Here is a 6,526-nt window from a genome sequence, read left to right as displayed (position 1 = left end):
GGCTATCCTGTGGGTATAGGTGCAACCATTCCCTAAGCAGTAGGAGGTAAGGCGTCAAAAGGTTGCCGAAAGGACAGATGGTGCAAGACGGTCGGAGCTCAAAACTAGTTGGGAGCGCGCACTGGCACTCCCTGTGGCGTCGGCATGTCCCCAATGGGGCCTAGTTACACTCGTCACCGCGGAACGCGAAAGGGTGAGGGGGGGGAGGGGAGATGCAAGCGGAAGGGTTCATGGCGTATTTCTGAGCGCAAAGTGCTGAGGTCAGTACTTGGGACCACGGAAGCAGTAAATAGCCTATCTTCTTCGAGGACTTCAAACGGCGGAGACAGCTCTGGGCCAGAGACGTTCGACCATGATTCTGTTTTTGTTGTTTTCTTGCTGTTTCCTTATTTTGATAATGTCGCGTGAGCTAGGAAAGAGGGAGGGAATATTTGTCTTGGATAGAGTTTGGCAGGAAAACGAAAAAATGTGAGTCTCGTCTGGAGAGTTGTTTTGTTTACTCTCTTTATTCAGTGTTTGCATAGATGAAAATTACAAAGTAATCTTAAAGTAATTGAGTTGCTCAACAAGAGCAATAGTAATTTGATTTCATTCCTTTCTGGATAAGTAATTATTAACGTACTTTAATTACATTTCTGCTATTTTAGGCCAAGTGATTAGTAATGTAATTTCATTCTTTTCAAAAGTCATTTTGCTATGTATGCTCCCGAGTCGCTTCGGAATTTGGTGCTGGATGTGTTGCGTGAACAGCATCCGTGCATGAAACGAGAATTAAAGCAGTAGCAAGATCCATGGTGAGTGGACCTGACACTGATTATGCCCTCGAGCAATGTGAGTGGAATTGTCAGATATGCCAATCTGTTCTTTCCTCTGCACAGCCTGTTCCTTTGGTCTCCTGGCAACTGTCAAAACTCATGGAAGCGTGTACATTAGGATTTCGTGGAAGAAAGAGGGAAATTGTTCCTAGCCGGGATTGATGCTTGCTCCATATGGTTAGAAGAAACATGGACAACCTCCGCTAAAACGGCTGAATGTGTTTGTTCGTTATTCAATGACGTTAGGGAGAACTTTTAAAACAACAACAACATGACTTTAAATTGTCCAAACTGCACTAACATGTACACTGGCCGGACAGCGTCTAAAACAAAACCGCACTACTCCGGAGACGCTGAGAATCTGTCTTCTCCTTGAAGGGAGCGCTCCTCCCGCGCTCTGCTCACCGACAGCACAATACATCACACGCGAACACAGCTGTACCCCTGAGTAAGAATGGGCGATTCCAGTCCGTATACGTCCCTGCTCCGGAGTCAGTGGGGTGGCCCAGATGTCGTGCCGTGAAGACCGCAGTAGCGGAGGCGGCACCCGGAATATTAAACATCCTCCCCGTCGACTGAGTTCTAGTTCAATAATTTCTGGCTTCCAATGGGTGCAAAAGTTGAATTGGCTGCCTTACTGTAGTGCCACCTGTAAACAGATCATGCAGGATCGCGTTCTTCTATCTCGCCCAGGAAACCCCTCCTGGAGCAAACATTTCTGTGCACGTTCGTTTTCAGGTGTGCTGAGCGGGCCCTCAAGTCGATCCTCTTTCCGATCACAGTTGTGAACAAATCGTCGCATTCAAGTTGTGACTCACTGTAGGCGATTCAGATTGCTGAAGAGCGTAATTTCTATCACCGGCAGAGGGGCTTGTTCTGCAACATGGCTGACCGCTAGCTTTTTAATCTTCCTTTCATCGTCGGCTCTCTCAGTCGAAATATTAGCCATTATGTTAGGCCAGTTTGTTGGAGACACTTCAAGCCATTGGGCCTTTTCCACCATTTGTCGCACCTCTTGAGCGCGTCCGGAGATATTCCCCGAGTTAGGATGTCTTCTGGGTTGCTGATCCCTGGGCAGTGTCTCCAGTCGCTTGGAGTTGTTTTCTCTTGGATCTTCCCGACTGTGTTGGCTACAAAAGGCTTCCACAGAACGGCTGATCTCTTCACTAAATATAGGAAGCTTGTACGAACACCGAAAGCGCTATGCATTCTGGGTATTCTTGGGTGGTCCACCATTTCCCTGTACAGTGCAGTCGAACGTTGAGCGGGCAGCACAAACAGCGCCAAAGCGATGGTTTGCTGTGCGGTAGTGGGCTGTAACAGCCGAACGCAGACTAAAGTGCAAAAGATGAAGTCCGGACAATACGGCTGTGGGTTTTTCAAGGTACCAAAGGTACGCCTGTAGGAATGCGACAAGACGAAGGAGCTCTTGGAACGTCGCCGGCGAGAATGGCTCACACGCATCAACAGACGGTACAAGTCCGGACAAACGTCAAGTGTGTGCACATCATTTCTTGTCAGGTACGCAAACGGTTACTGATGTACGGTAGCCCGTGCGTCGCGCTGGTCAATTTAACTTGCTCGCAGCCGCGCGTCTTTTAGTTTGGTCGGACGCGGCTCCGCGGTTGCTTTGTGCTTATGCGTGCCCCTCAAATGTTGTGCATAGAATTGCTGCAGGAGCTCACCATTCGAGCTTCACATGTTCATTTTGCAGGTCAGCCGTCTAACCTTTTCGATGACTGCAATTAGGACTGGGTCACATCGTTGCACCTGAGGTATGATGTTAATCCCCCAAATCCACAACGGGAATTCAACATTGCTTGTAAGAAATTCGAAGTTATATTTGTTTTCTCACTTTACAATTGTTTTGCCATCATTTAAGCACTGTAATGCCTCTTACAGGAGGGGTTCATGGGTGGCCTGCCCGCAACGAGTCTACAATGAACTGGACAAACGCTGAGGTTACGTCGCGCTCTTGGGTTTCCTTTTTCCTTTTCCAAGAAATAAAACTTCAGTTGGTAGATTGCGCTTAACCTCAGCGTTTGTCCCCTTTGTCCGTCTACAATGAACGCGGACGAGCCAACGCTATGTGAAGACGTGCCCTTGCACGTCGAAGAATCGCAACCGGCAGGTTAATATCCGACCGTATGCTTATGCCAATGTTCTTAAAAAAAGGGTATCCATTTTTGCGCGCAAAAAAAAAAACATCCACAAGTAACCTAATTTACTTGTTTTTTTGGAACCATACAGATGCAGCCTGCCAAACTGACATGACTGTGACATCAAGGAGTTGGAGGACCAAGCTTCTGCGCTGGAGGAGCAGCGGAAGGTATTAAAGGAGGCGGCACGTAGCACAAGTTTCTCTGAAGAAGCATTGCAAGGGTGCGATGATAGAGTGGCCTTCTACACCGGAATCCACAAATTTCTGATGCTTTTCTCCTTACTCTAGCTAGTGAAAGGTAACATTTCCCGCTCGGGTCAGCATTACTTAAACCAGTTCCAGGAGATGATGCTTTTCCTGATGAGAATGAGGCTGGGATGCAAGTACCAAGATCTAGCCTATCTTTTTGGTGTTTCGCTGTCGGCAGCATCTAGAATTTGTGAGAAGTGGTTAGACTTGTACTTAGACCGAATCGGATCCTTTGTTTGCTGGCCGGACAAGGAACAGGTGATGAAATCTATGCCTGTTGCATTTGTCGAAAGTTTTGGCTTAAATGTGACGGTTATCCTCGACTGTTTTGAAGCCGCCATTGACCGGCCCAGTTTCTATCTGTATCGGGCAGATACTTACTCAAATTACAAACATAGAAACACTGTGAAATGTCTGCTTGGAATCAGTCCACAGGGAACTTTATCATTTCTTTCTAAAGCATTCTGCGGTCGAGCAAGTGACAAAACATTCACTGAAGAATGTAGGGTGCTTAACCTCCTAGAATATGGTGATGTTTTAGCAGACAGGGCCTTCCTAATTGCTGAAAGTGTTGGGATGTGCCATGCATCTCTAGATATACCTGCCTTCACAAAGGGCAAAAAGCAGCTTCAAAGTGAGGATGTTGAGAAAATGAAAGAGATAGCTAATGTACGCATATATGTCGAAAGGGTCATTGACCATGGTGCGCAATAAGTTTACTATACTTAAGCGAACCCTGCCAGTAAATGTATTGATGTTAAACAAGTACAGAGAGTGCCAAATGGATAAAATTGCACGTGTGTGTTGTGCACTTACCTACCTGCCCAACTCTGTTGTGCCATTTGATTAAAACTGGCATTGCTGTTGCCATTTGTTGTGATGCTACATTGTGTTGTGTTGTTGCTGTGGAACTTTCGTTTCACAATTTGTGATGCTTGTGTGGAATTATTTTGTCCTTGTGTGTACTATCAAGGTGTTTAGTAATTTCACTGCGCAACAAGCCAGACACAGGGACAAGAGAGTACATTTATGCACCGAAAAAATGTAGTCCAGACACTGTTGCTGTCCTGCAACTAGCATGTAGCTCAAGCAGGTGTTCTCCTTTGTGTCGCTGCGGCTGGCACCTGTTCTTGCGGCCCAAAATATTTTCTAACCAACTGGCAATAGTTTGCCAAAATGGAAGCCTGGGCGAGTTGGTATGTATACATTCTAAACAGCGCAAAACAACAGGGACGAGAGAACGAAACGTACAACACGAGCGCTGACTTACAACAGTTGTAAGTCAGCGCTCGTGTTGTACGTTTCGTTCTCTCGTCCCTGTTCTTTTGCGCTGTTTTAGAATGAAAGAAGGCAATTGTTTGCTGGTGAAATTATGGCATAAGAATTTGCTGTCAAAAAGAAAAACGAGAGAACGTATGCTGCTATTTACTTTTAAAATCCTTTTTTTTAACTTCACAACAAACTCGCAAGTGCATGGGCATAAGCAGCATTTTGTGGCACACATCACTTTACAACGGCATTACCACACTACCTGCTGTTCATGTCAGTTTCTTTGCACCAAATGAAGGCAACTCACTCACTGATATTAGCATTAGGTGCTGCGAATTGGCTCTTTGCACTTATGACTAGATGAAAGTAGCAGCAGGTCGGCAGTGATTGAGCACTACATTGCCTGTGATTGTGAGGCACACTTACACGTCTCACAAAACCACTGGTGAGATTTTGGTGCTTTCTTCAAGCCTACAAATTTAAAATGGTACCATAAAATTGGGCAGTTGAGCCCATCACAGGCAATCATTTTGCCTTCTTCGGTTCCTTGGCAGGAACAGAAGGCTTCATCAGTGTCATTGTAAGCATCAACAATTTGTTCGTGCTAGCCGCTGCTCTCCTGCTTCTGTACATTTGAATGTGATGCTGTGCTAAGTTGGTTTTCAGCTGGGCGTCGATTCTCTGCATCTCTCGTGAACCAATGGCCTACGACTTCTGGCAGCAAGACTTTACGAAAGTTTTCAGCAACCACAAGAATTGGTTCCAAGAAAGCATGGTCTGCTGCAATCCTTCCAGCATTGATTTCAGATTTGGTCCATGAGACAAAATCGCAGTACTGTCGCTGCCACACAAACGTCTGCATTTGTACTTGATGGTAGTATCGATGGACCTTCTGTAGTTTGAGTCCATTCTCACTCTCAGTTACAAAACGTTTGTCTTGTATGAGCTCACTTATTTTGCCATTTCTGACAGTCCATGAGCACTTAACCTCTATGAGGCCTTGACCACTGCACTGGCACCCAACAAGCATATCTGGAGTTGCACCGAGATAAACATGCTGCCGAGACACAAGCAGTCCTGCCTCTTTGAATTTTGCATCTTCATGGCTTGTAATCATAAGTTCCTTGTATTTTCAAATCATTAGCTTCATTCTCCCTTCCGCACCTAACAGCTGGAGACAAAAATCTGTTTTCAGTAGGATAACAGATCATTTTATTAAGACTCAGTGATGGTTTGTTCCCCCTTGTGTGGCACACATTAAAAAGGGTGGAACCTCTGATGCAGCCTGCCCTGTGCACGCACCATCTGGTACTCATATTCTGCGTCCTTGTTTTGGTTTCAATGCTGCAAACAGCTTTCTCATTCACGTCTAGATTATGTTGCATTTGTCCAAAGGTTGATCATGGGCCAAATGTAGTGCAGTTCGGTCGTACAGCTGACGCAGATCGGCGTCCTTGCAGCTACGTACCGCTGGTACGTAAAGGTCACTGTAACGCGGGTCTGTACTCGCAACCGCAGGCCTGTGCCCACTTTGAAAGGCGAACTGAAAAATCGGTCCCATTCTTGGGCACTCCGTGCCGGTATCGTTGGCCGCGTGCAGGGTTCTGGCGTACAGCCGACGCTCGCAAGCTGCGCATCAAGGCGGCGTTTTTTCTTTGCCGAAGAAGACAGGTCCATTTCAGATATGGGCCGCGCATCAATCTTTTTAATAGCGGGCAGCAACCAGGTGTTTGGGCCATCAGTACATAAGCGTTCTTGACGCGCACGCACTCCATACTGTATATAAGAGTGGGCCAGCAACATGTGAACAGGTCTCGCCGTTTCTGGTGATGCAGGTACAATGAGCCGCGACCACGTCGCCGTCGCTTTTAGCAAGAATCCATAAATCCACTGGAGGATTTTTTAAGCTTTGTGATTGGTTGACCTGGGCAGAGGTTACAACAAAATTAGTATCTCACTGAAATTGTATCTCCACAGAGTGTCATTTCAAATGCTTACCTGTGTTTTAAGAATGACCGTGTCGGTTGTGACC

At 46.3% G+C, this 6,526-nt stretch overlaps 1 pseudogene; it reads left to right on the top strand.

Moving 5' to 3' along the window:
- The first annotated feature begins 791 nt into the window (after positions 1–791).
- LOC146200464 (uncharacterized) lies at positions 792–4,090 on the top strand (annotated as a pseudogene).
- The last annotated feature ends 2,436 nt before the right edge of the window (positions 4,091–6,526 follow it).

Source organism: Amblyomma maculatum, chromosome 2, assembly GCF_055883805.1.
Source record: "Amblyomma maculatum isolate TAMU_Amacu chromosome 2, ASM5588380v1, whole genome shotgun sequence".
NCBI classification, from domain to species: Eukaryota; Metazoa; Arthropoda; class Arachnida; order Ixodida; family Ixodidae; genus Amblyomma; species Amblyomma maculatum.
This window is presented reverse-complemented; position numbering and strand designations above follow the sequence as displayed.